We start from the raw sequence: 19,130 nt of genomic DNA, 5'->3' as shown, positions 1-19,130 counted from the left end.
AGTCTCCACAAGATGCTGGTGGTGAGACTGGTCGTGTGTGAAGTTGGAATTCATGCACACCAGCAAGTGGACTTCCTGTAGCCTTTGCAGGATGGTCAAGGGTATACTTGCCCTCCATAAGCTTGATGGTTGCTTTTTGTGATTTTAAGTGAGCATTTTACATGATTCCATTTTCTATCTTTTCATATCAGTTAAAACTTTTTTTCTTTTTTACTTTTTTTAAATGGTTGCCATAGAGTTTGCACATTTACAGTTGACCCAAGTGCACTTTCAAATAACACTATACTGCTTCATAGGTAGTGTGAACACCTTAAAATAACAAAATAATCCTAACTCCCATTCCTTGTACCATTGCTATCATTCATTTCATTTATATATAAGCATATATGAAATTGAATACATTGTTAATATTATTATTTTAGACAAAGTGCTATCTATTAGATCAACCATGGATAAGAAAAATAAGATATTTTCATTTTACCTTTGCTTTTTCTTTCTTTGATGCTCTTCTTTACATAGATCAGACTTTCTGAGCTATGATATTTTCCTCCCTCTAAAGAACTTCTGTTAACATTTTTGTGAGGCAGGTCTACTGGCAACAAATTCCTCAAATTTTGTTTTTCTGAGAATGTCTATTTTTCCTTCACTTTTGAAGGATCAATTTCATGGTACAGGATTTTAGGTTAATTTTTTTTTTCTCTCAACACTTTAAATATGTCACTACACTCTCTTCCTGCTTGCATGGCTTCTGAGAAGTTGGATGTAATTCTTATTTCTGTTCTTCACAGGTAAGGTGTTTTTTCCCCTCTGGATTCTTTCAAGATTTTTCCCTTACATTTAATTTTCTGTAGTTTGAAAATAATATGCCTTGGTGTAGCTTTTGGCATGCATCATGCTTCGTGTTCTCTGAGCTTCCTAGATCTGTGGTTTTGTGTCTGACATTAATTTGGGAAAATTCTCAGTTGTTTTTGTTTCAAATACTTAGTGTTCCTTTCTTTCTTCTTTATCTGGTATTCCCATTACATATATGTTGTGCCATTGTAGCTGAACCACAGTCCTTTGATGTTCCTTTTTTTTTTTCCAGACTTTGTTCTCTTTTCTTTTTAGTTTCAAGGATTCTATTAACATACCCTCTAGCTTGGAGATTCTTTCCTCAGCCATGTTCAGTCTATTCATAAGCCCAACAAAGGCATTCTTAATTTTGGTTACAGTGATTTTCATGTCTAACATCTCTTTCTGGTTATTTCTTAGAATTTCTATCTCTCTGCTGACACTGTCTATCTATCCTTGAGTGCTTCTACTTATCCATTAAAGTCCTTAACATGTTAATTGTTTTAAGTTCACAGTCGGATAATTCCAACATCACTGCCATGTGGTTCTGGTGCTTGCTCTATTCCTTTTTTTGTGTGTGCGTGTGTCTTTTAGTGTGCCTAGCATGTTTTTCTTCATAACCAGGCATGATGTACCAGGTTAAAGGAACTGCTGTAAATAGGCCTTTAGTAACATGGTGGCAAGGTGTTGGGGGAGGGGAAGTGTTTTGTTGTCCTATGATTAACTCTCAGTCTTTTAGTGAGCTTATGCCTCTGGACTCTGAACTTTCCAAGTGTTTCTCAGATTTGTTTTTTTTTTTTCCTTAGGTGGAACAAGATGGTTAGAGGGAGCTGGAGTTGAATATTCCCCTTCTCCCAGTCAGTCTCTGGTAATACTCCAGCAGTTTAGGCTCCAGTTAACTCCTGGATGCAGGCCTTGTTAAGAAGAGTAGAGTGCTATGGCATGTTTCAAAATGGTTCATTTCCCTTTCTCCTTACTAGAAGCATGAGGGAATTTTTCTCTGACATTTATTGTGAAAACCTGGTCAAGCTCCTGCAGGTAAAACTCACAAAAGTGTGGTGTACCCCTATGATTAAGTCCTCTGGGGTTTTTAACTCTCAGACTTGTCCACACTGAGCTTCCAGCAATTAATTTCATTTCAGGTTTTTCCACCCTGGTACTGGTTCCCACAGTGTTTTCACTTGTGAGTCTGCTCTAGTATGCTGTGATTCCCTGTGTTCACCTGTCTCTCCAATTTTGGGGGCAATGGTTTGACCTGTATCTTCACCTCTTATGCATCCAAGAAGAGTTGATTTTTTCAGTCTGTTCAGCTTTGTACTTGTCGTTTAGACAGAACAGCAATTTCCAAACTTCTCGATGGGAATCAGAAACCTGAAGTCAGAAATACATTTTTTAAAATAATTCTTCATTTTTTTCCTGTTTATAAAGCTTTCCAGTAAATGATCAGAATTTTGAGGGTAAGGACCATAACTAGGTCCTTCAGAGTACCTTGTAGTATGCTTTCTGCTCATGTTGACAGAGCTAATACTTATCATTAAGACAAAATTATATATTGCTATAATGGCTGTTTAAGCAATCTCACATTTTGTGATATTTATAAGAAGTAAAAACATCTGTAATGGAAACAGCTACTATGGTCTCTAGGGATGTTAGAAATAAGACAAACTTGCAATTTCTTTGCATTGACCTCATCTTGTCAAGTTGTCTAACACGGGATAAAAATCTAAAAGAACTAGGATAAAGGGGTGGTGGAATATGGGGAGAAGGGTACTGAATACATAAAAGGAAATATGTACACACACACAGTTTTTTTTTTCATATTTGTCACTCTGAATTTGCTTGCCAGGGTCCTTGGTTCCCTCACCTTCATCACCCCATTATTCCCTATCACCATGTTGATAGTTTTCTTCATATAATCTATTAGTGATTTTAATTTTAATATATTCATATATCAATGCATACTTTATACACAGTGCTTAGCATAGTTACCAACACAGAGATGACATTCAAGTGATAATTTTTAATATATGAACTTAACTAATACAATAGGAAAACTTTCCTAGGATGACAGTGAAAAAAGTTATAAGTAATTTGATTTTAAAACAAGAATATAGACAAAATGGCTCTTTCTATGGGTTATTTGCAATCATCTTGGCTGACTCTTTACTTCTCTGTCACCATAGAATAGGAAGCCATGGCATTGAATGTTGTGTCAGGAGTGGAATCAGCCAGTTGGCATTGAAAAATTTAAGCATGATCCTCTTTTGTATATGACAGTGTGACAATGAGAAGAGAGCCAATGTGACAGGGTTTGGAGTGTCTTGGCCCAGAAGCAAAGCCTATCTCACTTTGAAACACAGACCTGAAATGCTCAGATTGGGCAGGAAGCAAGGATGGTTATTATCTCTTGAGCCAAAGACCACATCTCTGTATTCATATGCTGGCTCCTCTTACTATAATGCATATCAAAACAAAACATTGTGTCTATAGAAATTAAAGGTACATCCTGACTTGACTGCCCTATCTCAGTAAAGCACATTTCTTAAAAATAGATCTTAGATGCTAAAAAATGGATCTCTGCACTTATATTAATGGTTTTAAGCTTTTTGTTTAGCAGATGCTACATAGGCAAGGCAAAATTTCTAATTTTTAATGGTCTGAACATTGACAGAACTGTCTGATCCCACAAGGCAGCAGATATTTCCAATTTACCCAAAGCCATGAAGTCAGCAAGACACTGTGTCCTCTCACCTTTCATGACCACTTTCATTCCTCTATTTCAACCTGCTCTTAGTCTTTGGCTCTGAGTTAATTGCCCATTTCACCACAGACCTGAGCTTTAGCACCTCTGTTTTTGACTTTGGCTCCATTCCTGGATTACACTGTAGATCTCCAAGGTCCTCATTCCCACACACTCCCTACCAATCCTCCACTCTCCCTCCCATCCTCCATCTCAAGCAGCCTCAGATTATCCTTATTATACTTTGTCCTGGCCCAGCCAGCTCGCCTCCCAATTAAACCCATACCATGTCCCTGTAATTTAATAGAAACAGTTATGAACACTATTTAGTCTTGGCTTCACCTCAGTCCTATGAACAGGCCCTCCTTGAACAATCTTTACACAATACAACACAGTTGTGTTTCCATTTTTACAGCTTGATACATTCTATTTTGAACCAACTGAACACTATCCACTCTGAAGTTCACTGGACCAGATTTCAGCTAAAATTTTTATGTAAATCCTACAAGTATTGATTTTCTCTGGATCTTACAATAAAAAAGATAGATAATCAGGTAAGTAAATAAATTTACTCATTCATTCACACACATGTTCTTTAATCCCTCTATTCAATAAATATTTATTATGTTCCTACTATAGGGTAGTCACAGGGCTGGATATTTCACTGTGGCAGAAATAGATCTAATTATTTAATTTTATACCCCTTAGAGTCTGTGTGTATCACCTCAGTTCTTTATATCTTCAACTCTTCATTTTTGAAATGGATGTAATAACCCACACCTTTTCTGACAAATGTTGAGGTTGAGGTATGATGTGATTTTTTTAATGTAAAAAGTTCCAAACAAATATAATGGATAATTATTCCTTTGGTGACCTCTGGGTTAATTGAAGTTTTTATGGTATATGTTTTTATGTTGCTACAGTGACAATTAACTGTAATTTATAAGATGTCACCTGCTTAATAATTGATTGTGCTGTTTTTGCTATTATTATTAATGGCAATGATAACTCCATTACTGTACAGGTCTTGTACAAAGTGTTTTCCTACCACCTTGTGAAGGGGATATGAATTACATTATTTTATGGTTCAAATCATTGTAACTTTTTATTAACAGCTAAGGGAATTGTGACTCAAATAGATGGAGCCCTTATCCAAGATCATTGATCAGCTGGGACACAGCCTGAGTTAGCTGGAGCTGGTTTCATACTGCTAGTAAGAGTAGATTATCCACCTCTTTTATCAATTATGCATTCAGTAGAATCATATTGGGAGCTTGAAATCAGCCATGGTGGGAATGTTTACACCAAGAAAATTGGCAAAAACTACAAAGGCTTCCTCCCTTCCCAGAACTGGCTTACCAGCACACCACTGACATAGCCATTTGAAAAAGGCAGCCTAAACTAGCATAGAGAGAGAAAATGATCAGAGAGAATGACTTCTTTACAGTGCACTGTTTGTTTGTTGGCATTAGCTTGATGTGTAATTGTATGTGCATGTGTGTATTGTTTAATGTCTGTGTATCCACTCCTCATCAGACTATAAAGTCCAAGATGGTAGGAATTGTATTTAATTTACCTACAAATGTTAAGTGCCTATTATAGTCCCTAACTTATAGTAGGCATTCAATGAATGGATTTTGAAAGAATATAGCATGTTTAATTGACATATAATCTCTCTCTTGCATTTGTCTTGGCTCTACTATATGTTGATGATATAATCTTGAAAAAATAATGTACATTTTTTTCTAAGTATAAGTTTGCAAGTTAAGTGAGAAAAATAAGAGCATATAACATATAGCATTATGGTACCTAAAGGGCTTTTTGTATTACCTGACATTTATGTCCTTAATAAATATTAGCTATTGTTATTATTTTCCTTATACAAAAATCATGAAACTACATCCTGAGTCTAGTTTCTTGATTAGAAAGAATCAGGTAACAACTCACAGGGGGGAATTATGGAGATAAAACACATACTCTAATAACTGGAAAGCACAAATACTAAGTTGGGGAGCAATGGAGATAATTAGAATATATTGAGCACATATTACTAAAAATCCAAAGTAAATCATTACATACTTACTGAGATATGTTTTATCCACAGAACACTTTTGACAACAAATGTGTGAGTTTTTTCCTCACACTGACAATTTTTAAACTCTCCAGACACCATCTAGATGTTCCAGCTTAACTTAATTCATCTGGATTTAGCATCAGATTCCCACAAGTTGAAGACCCAGTCCCACAAGACTGTCCTCACTTCAGATGCCAGATCACAAGTCCTGGGCTTCCCATAATTCTGACTGATGGGCTATAAATTAGGGGTTGCCATTCTCCCCTGCTTTGGTTTGACAGTTTGCTAGAAACAGTCACAGAACTCAGGGAAACAGGTTACTTCCTATCACTGGTTTATTATTGAAGATACAATTCAGGAATAGACAAATGCAAGAGATGCATACATAGGTCAAGGCACAGGAGAAGAAGCACAGAACTTCCATGCCTTCCCTAGATGTGTTACTCTCTCAGAACCTTCTCTCAGAAGTTATCCAAATCCTATCATTTAAGGTTTTTCATGGAGGGTTCATTACATAGGCATGATTCATTAAGTCATTGGCCATTGGTGATGAACTTAACCTCCAGCCCCTCTCCTCTTCTCAAAGGTTGGATGGGGGTGGGGCTGAAAGTTCCAACTCTCTCATCTTGCCTCGGTTTTCCTGGGGACCAGCATCGGTCCTGAAACTATCTAGAGGACCCCAGCCACCAATCATCTCATTATCATACATATGATACTATTATCATTCTGGAGATTCCAAGAGTCTTAGAAGCTCTTTTGTCAGAACCTAGAGACTAACACCACATATTATTATAAAAATGCTTCTAGCACTCCTATCACACAGGAAATTACAAGGGTTCTAGGAACTCTGCACCAGGAACCAGGGACAAAGACAAATATACATTTCTTAGTATATGATAATATCACAAAGCCATTTAGCCTCATGACAACTCTCAAAATACACCCACTTTATAGATGAGAGAATTGAGAAACTGAAAGTTGGAACAAACTGCCAAAGTAACAAGAGTTTGTAGGTGGCAAATCTGGAATCCAAAATTTGATGCCTCTCTCTTCAAGGCTTGAATCCATTTATTGTGGATTAAGCTGCTGTATGTTTCTAGTTGGATAAATTTTCCAGTATGAGTTTTTCCTCATATGTACTTTAAAGGATGAAGAGCAGTTGTTACCCTGATATTTTTTATTTATTTTTTATTCATAACCCTGATGATTATCTCTTTTGTCCTCATTCCAGATGTCATCCATTATTGATGGACTTCTTTTAACACCTGTCTCAATGTTCAGACAATCCATGAATACAAGTTAAAGGGGTACACTGTGGGAGCTTCCCTGGTGGCGCAGTGGTTGGGAGTCCGCCTGCCGATGCGGGGGACACGGGTTCGTGCCCCGGTCCTGGAAGATCCCACATGCTGTGGAGTGGCTGGGCCTGTGGGCCATGGCCGCTGGGCCTGCCCGTCCAGAGCCTGTGCTCCGCAGCGGGAGGGGCCGCAGCGGTGAGAGGCCCGCGTACAGCAAAAAAAAAAAAAAAAAAAAAAAAGGGGGTACACTGTGTCCCATTTATTCAGAGGCTTTAAACAAGATCCCAATGCATCCTGAGTAATCACTGCTTGGGCAAGCAAGCCTAGAATGTTGTCAGTTTGTGCTGTTGAACATAAATCTTTAAAAAATATTACTTAATACATAATCATCTGGCAATTTGTATGCTTGCTGAGTATACACACACACATTAAAACGATTAAAATTTGGTGCAAAGCTACCAGGAATCCCTATTATACTTCAGGAAAGGTAGGAGTCAAGGTGGAGAAGGGTAGGAAACAGATATAATACAGGTAGAAGGAAGGGTAACTTAAAACACTCAGGAATTTAAATTCTGCCCACCATCCTTGAAAATATCAAATGCTTTTAAAGACATTCTCTTTTCCTTCTCCTTCTTCTTCTTCCTCCCCCCACCCTTCCTCCTCCTCCTCCTTTTTCTAACAATCTCAAACATATAGTAGTACAAAGAAAATGTTTTGCTTTATCCTGGACTATTTGAGTATATGGTGTTCTGCCTTATCACCCCAAAGTAATAAGTAAAGTAAGACTTTACTCTGGATTTCCTATGAGTAAGGACATTCACCTTACAGAGGGGGTTTGATTTCTTTTTGCTTTGAATATTTATAGATATTAAAGTTAAATCTCCTCCAGAGCAGAGACATCCTTATTTTACTCATTCATTTACTTATTTGTTCAACAAATATTTATTAAGCATACCTGTGAGTACAGTATTTGGAGTGCTTGTAATGTATTACTTGATATGGGTCCCGGTTGCATGGTTGTGCTCAGTTGATGAACAATACTCAAGCTGGATACTTACATGTTCACTTTTCTATATGTACTTAAACATTCTTTTAAAATTTCTGAAAATGTGATACAATTAAACTTAAATCTCATGTGTTGGTTGCACAACCATGTGAATGCATTTAATGTCACTGAACACAGCACTTAAAAATGGTTGCAAGTTTTAAGTTATTCATGTTTTACAATGATACAAAAATAAACACATGGATGGACATAGAAATTATTATACTAAGTGAAGTAAGTCAAAAAGAGAAAGACAGATATCATATTATATCACTTATATGTGGAATTAAAGTATGACACAAATGAACTTATTTATGAAACAGAAACAGACTCACCGACATAGAAAACAAACTTATAGTTACCAAGGGGGAAAGGGGGTGGGGGAAGGATAAATTAGGAGTTTGGGATTAGCAGATACAAACTGCTATATATAAAATAGATAAACAACAAGGTCGTACTGTATAGCACAAGGAACTATATTCAATATCCTGTAATAAACCATAATGGAAAAGAATATATATATATATATATATATATATATATATATATATATATATATATATATATATATATAACTGAGTTACTTTGCTGTACACCTGAAACTAACACAACATTGTAAATCAACTATACTTCAATTTAAATAAATGAATAAATAAATAAACAAACCTCATGAGTGTTATACAAAAGAGAAAAACAGAGAGAGCATGATTTCTGGTTCTTCCTATGGGGTTTTTGAAAGGATGTATAATAAACTACAAGAAATAAGAAATTCAGTTTCTCCTTTAATTCTGTAGAATGAAATGATCTCTTTGTTTATAGGCTTACCTGCTATTCCTGTTTAATCTTAATGATAAGTCATTTGGTTACTCAGAAAACATCTGGAATAATTAAGATCTTACATAGTATATGTCAGTAACATTTCTTTGGTAAAGATATGTGTTATTCCTCTCATACATTTCTTCTTTTTTCCATCTTGTTTAGTGATTTTTTTTCAAGCAGGTATCTGAGGGATATTCCAAAGTTTCGTCTGCAGTTAAGAGTCCATTTATTTTCATCTATGATGCCTAAAAATACACTGTTCACATGAATTTCCTGCCCATTTAGGTCCAACCTCTCTGGACAATGACTAAAGTTAAATAATTTTTTTCTTTTATCGGAGCTCAAACTCTGTTCCAGAGATTGTGCTACACTGGGACAACAGAGGTGAGTAGGATATTGTATTTTTATCAAGGAGTTTTTATTTGTCCAGATGATAGATAACAAATAACTTCAATATACCACAGTAGTTATAAATGTCAGTCTTTAGTTTCTTCATTCATTCATTAGAGAAACAGTAGAGCATAACAGTTAGCAGGTCTTGAAACATACCTTTCGGGCCTGATTTCCAGTTCTGCTTTTTTGTAGTAGCCATGGGATTTGGGGCATATTACTAAACCCCAGTTTCTTCATCCCTATAAAGGGTAAAAAATATTACCTAACTCCTAGGATTATTGTAAAGATTACAACATGCAATAGGTGCAAATATCTTATATGTGGCATATAATGCACATTATACAAATATTAATTATTCATTCATTTATGCATGCATCTGTAAACATTTCATTTTGCAGAGATTCATTTCAATTCCATTGCAGTGTCCAGCTGTCCTGGTTGTGAGTTTGTCACAGCAATTGTCTCAAGGGGTGAATGCTTTATTTCCAGCTTTGCTCCTTGTGTAGGGCAGGGAGACATTTAAAAAATAACCTGTTTCCCATTATCTGTTAATACTTATATGTACATATGAATTAAGCATTTTGACCTGCTGACTTTTTAACTTAAATTCCTTTTCTTGGTAGAAAGACGCCTAAGTTTCTTGTGCTATTTCTGTGATTTCTTCTTCCCAATCTGGAGTTTTCCATTTGCTTCTGTTGGGAAGAAAAAGCTTTTCCTATATCCTGTTGGATTCACACTTGGGAACTGAGAATTAAACTGACGAAAACCGGACTTCCTTGGTGGCGCAGTGGTTAAGAATCCATGTGCCAATGCAGGGCACATGGGTTCGAGCCCTGGTCTGGGAAGATACCACATGCTGCGGAGCAACTAAGACAGTGTGCCACAGCTACTGAGCCTGCGTGCCACAACTACTGAAGCCCATGCGCCTAGAGCCCATTGCCCACAAGAGAAGCTGCCGCAATGAGAAGCATGCACACTGCAACAAAGAGTAGTCCCCGCTTGCTGCAACTAGAGAAAGCCCGCACAGCAACAAAGACCCAACACAGCCCAAAATAAATAAATACATAAATAAATACATTTATATTAAAAAAATGACAAAAACCAGATTTTCAAGAGAAAAGACAAATTTAATCATTTACACATTAGAGTTCACAGAAAAAAATGTGACTCAAAGATGTGGGTAGAATTTGAGGGGGACAAGAAGGGCACTAAAGGGCAAACAAATGATGTTTTGGAAAGATACGGTCCTTTAGCAGAATATATAGGAAATGATAAGTTTGTGACAATGGCTGTTTAGTGGGGTGTGGAGGCTTCTTATCTCCAGTGATAAGAGTCAACCATCTTCTCTGGTTGCTCCTGGGGAAGGCATCTGTGGCAATGGAGGTTTTTGTGTTCTTTTGGGAGGCTCTGCTTTTAGGCAGATGAGAGACTTCAGGAACTCAAATGCCTTCTGCTCAAAATAAATTTTTTGCCACGCATATTCTGGACCCCTTCACTTGTTCCTCGGGATTGACTGTCACACCATCACCCTTCATCTGGTGATCAACCTCCCACTCCTTTACTTCTACTAAAGCTTTGCTAAGCATTCTCTCTACCCAGCACCTTTCTCAATTCGAATTTCCTTTTCAGGTTGCCATTCCTTCATTACCTCTTATTTGTTTGCCCTCTGGAGCAGACCTCTCAAGCATATCTGTCTCCCTCTTCTCTTCTTTTCACAGGGAATGCAAGAGTTAGTAATGGAACTTTTCTTTCTCAGCAGTCAGCTTTTCTCTGAAGAAATTAATGGGGATTTATCATGTCAGGTGCTCTCCTTAAAAAGGCACAGAAGGGCACATTGATTTTCTTGATCTTCCCCTTTGATGTGAAGTTGAAAGCCAGAGCCACTCACTGTCCTCTTACCTACAGTGATCTTAAGCGTTCCATTTCACTCTCACTGTTGACTTTGTATTAATCTGAACTTTTTTTTAAAATGAACACATTAAACTAACAATAAGGAAAGATCAAATTGACTTTTCTCTCTGGCCCTCTTGACCCTTATTCCCATGTATGGGTTTTCCAGCGTCACTTGAAGGTCTCTGGGTAGCCGCTTTCCCTCTACATCTGGCTTATGGAAAATAAATGCTAGACTGACACTGAGACATCATAATTTTGAATTTTGCTCTGTTGTTCATCTGGGTTATGACACACCACTCAGAGGCTGATAAAAATTCACCAATTTACCCAGCAAGATAGGCAATAATAAGGGACACATTTTTCTGCTACAGGGATGATAACTGAAAAGCACCTGCTGAGCAGGGGATAAAAAACGGGGATACCAAGAATTATTTTTGCTCAGATATTATTTAGGTGTTTTATCATGAGCATTTTTTTGCACTCCAAAAACTTGTACATGAGAATTTTTATCATTTCAATAAAACAGTAAAAATAGTGGATGTATACGAAAGCAATTTAAAAAATAATCTTAAGCTACCTGCAACAGGATCTAAGTGCATAAAGTGTTTAACAATGAAAAGCACATCGATAATTCCAATAGTTTGTATTCACCATCACCCAAATGCTGCCATCATTATGGGAGATATGGGGCACATGTGACCTCCAACGAGAGCAGAAAAGGAAAGAGCCTTGCTGTGGACTCAGGCTTTGGAATCCAGCTAAATTCTAAGAGATACATCATACTAGGAAATTTCCTATGGCCTGGAGAATGGCCACCATAACCCAGAGGTATTCCTTCACAGTTGCCCCTAACATTAATGGGTTAGCCACCATGTCTGAGTTTCTAATGACAGTCACCAAGAATTTTTCACAGACCAGAACTCTTAAATTTTAATTAATATAGATAAGGACCACTGAAATACTTGTTATAAATGCAGAGTCCCAGACCCCATCCTAAAAAATTGTTGATTGTGAAACAGAGTCCATGCCATTACCCACAAGAACTTGCACAATTGAGTCCCTGCCCATCCCTTCCACCTCAACTTGCACCAGGTTCCCCTTTTGTCTTTCGGCTCCAGCCCTTCCTTTTTGTCTGCAATGCTTCCTCCTGACAAAAGTCCTTGTCATATACTATTCTTTGCACCTGAAACACCTTTTCCTTCTTGCTTCACTGAGTAAATTCCTAGTTCTATTTTAGATGTTAGTTAAAACTCTCCCTTCTACAGGGAGGTATTCTCTGACTTTCTAGGCTCAATCAGATACCTTAATTATAAGTTCCCTCTCACACTGTATAGCTTCCTCTCAGTAGTAATTTTATGTGTGTTTATGTAATTACTTAACTGATGTCTGACTCCTCTTTCAGGATATAAGCTCCATGTGAGCAAGAAGTTTACCTTTTCCACGTTATCACTAGGGTCCATGACAGAGCTTAGCACACAGTAGCTGTTCAGTATATGTTCAGCACATGTTTTTTATCAAGGTTTTTTTGATGATTCTCTGAAAGTGGCCTATAAATAAGACCTTGAGAAATAATGAATTAAGAAAGCACTAACCTACCTTGCTCCTCTAAGAACAACCTATAAGGAAAAACTCAAGACTCTTTTTCAGGAAATAATTCTATTTCCTGAGCAAATTAGGAGTCACAGAAAATTAACAACACAAGTCCAAGGTGTCTGACTGATAAGCCACACCACATAAATTTGGAAATCAGTCATCCATCATTCCATATCATCTGTGGGCTCAAGTTCATCAAGACTATATACCCTTTTATGTAATGTATATATATATATATATATATATATATATATATATATATATATATATATATTTTAGAGAAGCACTTTCTTTTTGGCTGTGTTGGGTCTTTGTTGCTGCGTGCGGTCTTCCTCTGGTTGCAGCAAGTGGGGGTTGTGGTTCGTGGGCTTCTCATTGTGGTGGCTTCTCTTGTTGCAGAGCACAGGCTCTAAATGCGTGGGCTTCAGTAGTTGTGGTGCACAGGCTCAGTAGTTGTGGCTTGTCAGTTCTAGAGTGCAGGCTAAGTAGTTGTGGCTCACGGGGTTAGTTGCTCCGTGGTATGTGGGATCTTCCTGGACCAGGGCTCGAACCCATGTCCCTTGCATTGGCAGGTGGATCCTTAACCACTGCACCACCAGGGAAGTCCCCTATGCAATACATTTCATGTTGGATATTTTCTCAGTCTTCTTGTTTTATTTTAAAATCAAAGAGATTATAGTTTTTAATAGGAGGTCCCACATGCTTTGACACCTTCATGCCAACATGACTTTAATGATACTGTGGGACATCTTCTGGGCTCCTCATACAAGCATCATAGGTGTGCCAGAATGAGACAATATGTCAGCTCTCTTAAGCAGTATTTTATTCTGCCCTAAGCAATATTTAGTTCCTCTATTTTTAATTAACTATTAAACAGGGTCACTTGCTCAGAAAGTATATTCTTTAACTCCCTTAGGATACATTTTAGCATTCAAGAATTTCACAGGTAGGACATTTTTATTAGGATACAGAGAATGGGCAATATCTACAGCAAAATCTTGGACTCCTCCAAGGCTGGATACATAATTTGCAGGACCCAGTACAAAAAGAAAATGTAGAACCCTTTATTTAAAAACTAGGAGTGGGAAAATGCCATTAGTGTACCATTTTCCTTTCTTCAGGGTCTTCAGTGTTTCGTGTGTTTTTATTACTATTTAATGTTCCAAGTAAAGAAAAGTTAAATTTTTAATTTTAATTTAATTTACTAGCATTTTTTTTCTTACTATTCATCTTTTATGCAAGGCCAGTTTTGAATGAATGCACCATTTAAATTGCATGTGGAATCACTGAAATTAACAGAATTCCTAAGTTTATGGCTTGACCAGGGAGGGTGCCTAAAACTGGCCAGAGCAATAAATACAAATCATACTCAGGAAGATTGGAAAGAGAAAGAAAGCATCCCCCCACTCACAGAGCTTGTCAGGAGAGTTCTCCTAGGCAAGTGACACTCATGGGACACGTGCATACTCACAGAAACCAGTAGCCCCATTTTACCACAAGCCTGAGGGTTATAGGTTAACCCTTCCACCAGCTGCCAGACTGATGTGCCAAATCTTCAACTGAAGCAAACTTTAAGATCATCTAAATAAATCCACACATATTTGACATGATGAAAGTGAAGTACAATGAGTTAAATAACTCATTCCTTGGATCACTGTTCATTAGTGACACAGCAACAGTCACAACCTTCAGTTTCTAAATTTCACCCCAGAGATTTTTCTCTAACAAAACATGTTTTCCAAATAATAACATCTCCAAATATTCTCCAACATCATAAATGGAAATATCCAGTTGTTTCCATTTTTTTTTTTTTTTGCAGGAAGGCACCTAAACTTTACTGAAGAACTGCTATGTACATATTGTTTTTGTTTAAATTAAACTTTTTAGCACATAATTGTAAATGCATATGCAGTTACAAGAATAATATAGAAAGATCTCGTATACTTTTGAACCATTTTACCCGAAGGTAACATCTTGCAAAACTACAGTGCAATATCATAGCCAGGACATCAGATTTGATACACTCAAGACTGAGAATCCTTCCGTCACCACATGATCCTCCCTATTGCCTTCACATAGGCACATCCACTACCCTCTCCTACCACGTTCCTGACTCCTGGCAATCACTAACATGTTCTCCATTGCTACCATTTTTGTCAATTCAAAGTTGTTATATATATATAGAATCATACAGTATGTAAACTTTCGGAGTTGGCTTTTTAAACTCAGCATAATTCCCTGGAGTTTCATCCAGGTTTTTGCAGGTTTATTATTTATTGCTGAGTAGTATTTCATAGCTTGGATGTACTACAGTTTGTTTAATCATTTGCCCATTGAAGGGCATATGTGCTGTTTCCATTTTGATACTATTACAAATAAATTTGCTATGAGAATTTGTGTGTATGTTTTTGTGTAAACATAACTAAGTTTTTGTATTTCATGTGTATTATATAGTCTCCATAGTATAGATAGCATATAGTATACAGTATGGTGGATATCACATGTATATATACTAATATACTTATTATGTATAATATATATTGTAACACATGGTGTCTACATATAATGTAACTTTTATATTGTATTAATTTTCTGTTTACCACAATCTTAGTGACTTAAACAACACAAATTTACTATCCTATATTTCTAGAGATCAGAGGTACTAAAATGAAGGTGTCAGCAGGATGGCTCCTTCTGGAAGCTCTAGGGAGAGTCTGTTTCCTTTCCTATCCATCTTTGAAAGGCCATTCTCACTTTTCACCTTTCCCTTTTCTTCCATCATCACTTCACCTTCTCTCTTACATTGCCTCTATTACTTCCTTCTTATAAGGACTCTTGTGATTACATTGGGTCCATCTGGATAACCCAGGCTAATTCCCCCACCTCAATATCCTTAGCTAGATTATATCTGCAAAGTCCCTTTTGCCATGGAAGGTAACATGTACACAAACTCTGTGGTTTAGGGGATGTATGTGCAGACACTTTGTGAGGACACTATTCTGTGTACCATATGTAGGGTAATATACTATACAGCATATATTACATGCAATATATTTATATCAATGTATAGATAGATTGCACATACATAATACATAAACATTCATACACAGACTTACAGGATAGTGTCTGTCTTCTTCACTGCTTTATTGCCAGATCTATTGAGATAGTGCTTCACACTGAACCTCACTCAGTAGAATACTTGATAAATAAATAAGACCCTGTATCTTCTTCAACTTATGGAGAATATTTACTAACAAGCTTCCCTTACTTAAAGAAAAAGATAACAAGGATTTTGTAATATGTATACTAAAGCTTGTTTGGAGGCAAACAATAATTATGATTGTTGTAACATAAAAAATCATTAAATCTACTGCAAAGATCTTCCAGCTAAATGTAGGGATTTGAAAATGTCTTGATTTTGCTTAAAGCTTTGTTTCTGCAAAATAAAGAGAAGTAAGATGGAGGAATACTGCCCTAGATCTAATTGCAATCAATAAGGAATAATGGCTGGTAAGATAGACAGCTGAGACCCCTGACAGTGGCCCTTGGTTCATTGAGGGTGGTCATTATTGAAGTCAAGACAACATGGTTGGATCAGACATATCTCTTGGGTCCTAAGTTCCTAAAAGACAACACAAATCACAAAGAATGGGAAAGGATGAAAGGGATGTTCTGACAGTACTATTAAGAGCTAATACTCTAATGTGAGGTGATGGATGTGTTAATTAACTCAGTAGTGGGAATCATTTTACAACACAGATGTACATCAACTCATCACTTTCTGCACTTTAAATATATCACAATTCTATTTGTCAATTATACTCAGTAAAGTTGATAAACAAACAAACAAACAAACACTCTTGAATCAACTGGGTGTCACACTGAAAGAAAGGAAATAGGGATTGAGCAACCTACCAATGGACACGCAAACTATTAACCTCCAAATGTATATTCTACTTTTACTACTAATATTAACTCATAAACATTTTATCCTGTCATTAGAATCTTTACATACACAATGGCTTATATATAATACCATCGTTTCCTGTATTTGCCTTGTCGTAAAAAAAGGTTTGGAAACATTGATCTCTCTTACATCTCCTTACATCCTACCTATAGTTCTCATCATCTTCTTAACCATTCACCTTTATTGTACCTTCAAGTAACCTCAAAATGTGTGCTCTCTTCTTACTAGAATGTCTTTTGCAAACTGAAATGTTTGATGCAAACAATGCAAGGAAGAAACTACAGGAAAATTAGAAGATTTTTTTTAACTTTATTTTTTTAAGAAAGCCAGTTACAGGTTCATGGGAGCAAACAGCTAGTAACCAACTAAACAAGGGCAAGTCTATAATACAAATCCTGTTTAATAGGACTAGCAAGGTTTGGGGTCATGAAAGGTACAAGAACAGTTTCACTATGAAACTAGTGACTGTTTATGTTTATAGAGTAGCAGAGTCATCTCAAGAAAATAGGGTCACAATTCCAAACAAGCTACTGCTCTGACCTCATTGGCCTGCTTACAAATGCCTTATTATTCATTTCACCTATGTTAGCTTTTTACAAGTTCTCAGAGCAACTTTATAAAACAGATATCATTGTTCCAACTTTACAGAACGGGAAACATAAACTGATAGTTTATTTGACTGGATCTTCACCATTTGGTTTTTTAGCTCAGAAAGCATCTGCTTAAAAATGTCTTTCTTCATCACCTTATCCATCACTACCAACCCTTTCTTTAATCTGCATCATATAACTCTCTTATTTTTCTGTTACAAGCCTCATTTTATATTACATTTAAATTTATTTATTTATTTTTTGGTCTGTCATTACCACACAAATATGTAAACTGTTTGAGGGTACAGTATGCATTTGTCTTGGTTTCCTCTGTTTTCCCAGAGCCAAGAATTATAACTGGCCCATAATCAGCACTCAGCATTTATTTTGGAGAGATCAAACACCGAGGTTTTGTGGACTGCAGAGATGTGGCTACATGTAACAGGAAAATTCAAAAACATACATAAGTTTAGAGGAGAGAATATTAAAAATGGAAAAAAAAATTGTTTGTTTCAGTCCTCAAATCTTTACTTAGTATCGGCCAGATGCTATGTTCTATGTTAGACAATGTTTATCAGGTCTTTCTGTGAGTTATTTCTACTTTCCCTTCAGGCCTCAGCTGAGGAATCTTGTCCACAGAGAAGCCTTCCAAGAGTGGAACTTGTATTGTTTCATTCCCTTGTCATATATCCCTATATCCACCTTTATGAATCAATTATGAATATTATCATTGTTAATTTACAATGTGTGCCTTTTCCAACTCTCTGTAAGGTTCCAGATATTAGAAACTGTGTCTGTTTTGTTTATTAACCCTTCTCCAGTACCTGTTACTGATTGCCATAAAACAGTTGCTCAATTGTTTCAGTATATGTATCTTGCATAAATGCAAATAACGAAAAATAAAATAATAATACATAAAATATAGATCTGCTAAAAAATACAGTAGGGGCCTATGACTTATATAAACCCTGGTACCTGTAAAAGTCAGGAAAATTTTCATAGGGAGAAGACAATATAATTTACTTTGCAAAGAAGGTAATCAGGGCCAAGCAGATATAAGGGCAGTAGAAAGGAAAAAAGGGTGTAAGCCCACAATGTATGGAAATCTACAAACTGGAGCATAGACTGTGAGGTACAGAAGTGCCAGGAAATGAATCCAGGGAAGCAATGTTTTCTAGTGGTCAAGCAGCAGTGACAGTGGCAGCTGCCACGTCACTCCCACATTTCCATATACTGTGCCAGTAAAGAAGCAGTGGACCAAATGGATTTCAACAGTTTAATATTCACTCTGCAGCAGGCAGCAGGAGCTTTGTGTTTCTTTTCCCCTGTCCCCAAGTCCCATGGGGAAGATAGGAAACAGGCCCAGGTGAACAATGCACAGTTGATCTATAATACAACTGAGGAACCCAAGCTTTGTAACCCCATACCCCCATTTTTGTTTTGTTTTGTTTTGTTTTGTTTTTAGCTGTACGCGGGCCTCTCACTGTTGTGGCCTCTCCCGTTGCGGAGCGCAGGCTCAGCAGCCATGGCTCACGGGCCCAGCCGCTCCGCGGCATGTGGGATCCTCCCAGACTGGGGCACGAACCCGTGTCCCCTGCATCGGCAAGCGGATTCTCAACCACTGCGCCACCAGGGAAGCCCCATACCCCCATTTTTATAAAGAGAAACCTGAACAACCTTTGCCTGGCAGGGAGGCATTATCTTTATTATCCTAGTTCATAAATATATCTGCCTTCAGACCAAGAGGGAGAAACTACCTCTAGTTTCTGCAGCTGTCTGCTATGCAAACCTCCTTGGGAACAAATTCCATCACAAGGTAATGTAGAAATGTCTTGGAGAGAACTGCTTCTCAACAGTGGTGAGAATACATTTTTCAAAAGGCTTCTTTAT

At 37.1% G+C, this 19,130-nt stretch overlaps 1 pseudogene across 1 annotated transcript in view; it reads left to right on the top strand.

Annotated features, from left to right (window-relative positions):
- LOC309808771 (NEDD8-activating enzyme E1 regulatory subunit-like) overlaps nt 1–19,130 on the top strand; it is a 32,243-nt pseudogene that overhangs the window by 7,142 nt on the left and 5,971 nt on the right. Inside the window, exon 2 of the transcript in view lies at nt 1,638–1,650. The product of the transcript in view is annotated as an NEDD8-activating enzyme E1 regulatory subunit-like (transcript). The remainder of the gene's footprint in view (nt 1–1,637; nt 1,651–19,130) is intronic.

Source organism: Mesoplodon mirus (genome assembly GCF_964341445.2).
Source record: "Mesoplodon mirus genome assembly, chromosome: 7".
In the NCBI taxonomy this organism is placed as follows: Eukaryota; Metazoa; Chordata; class Mammalia; order Artiodactyla; family Ziphiidae; genus Mesoplodon; species Mesoplodon mirus.
Note: the sequence above shows the minus strand (reverse complement) of the source record. Positions and strands in the feature narration are given on the sequence as shown.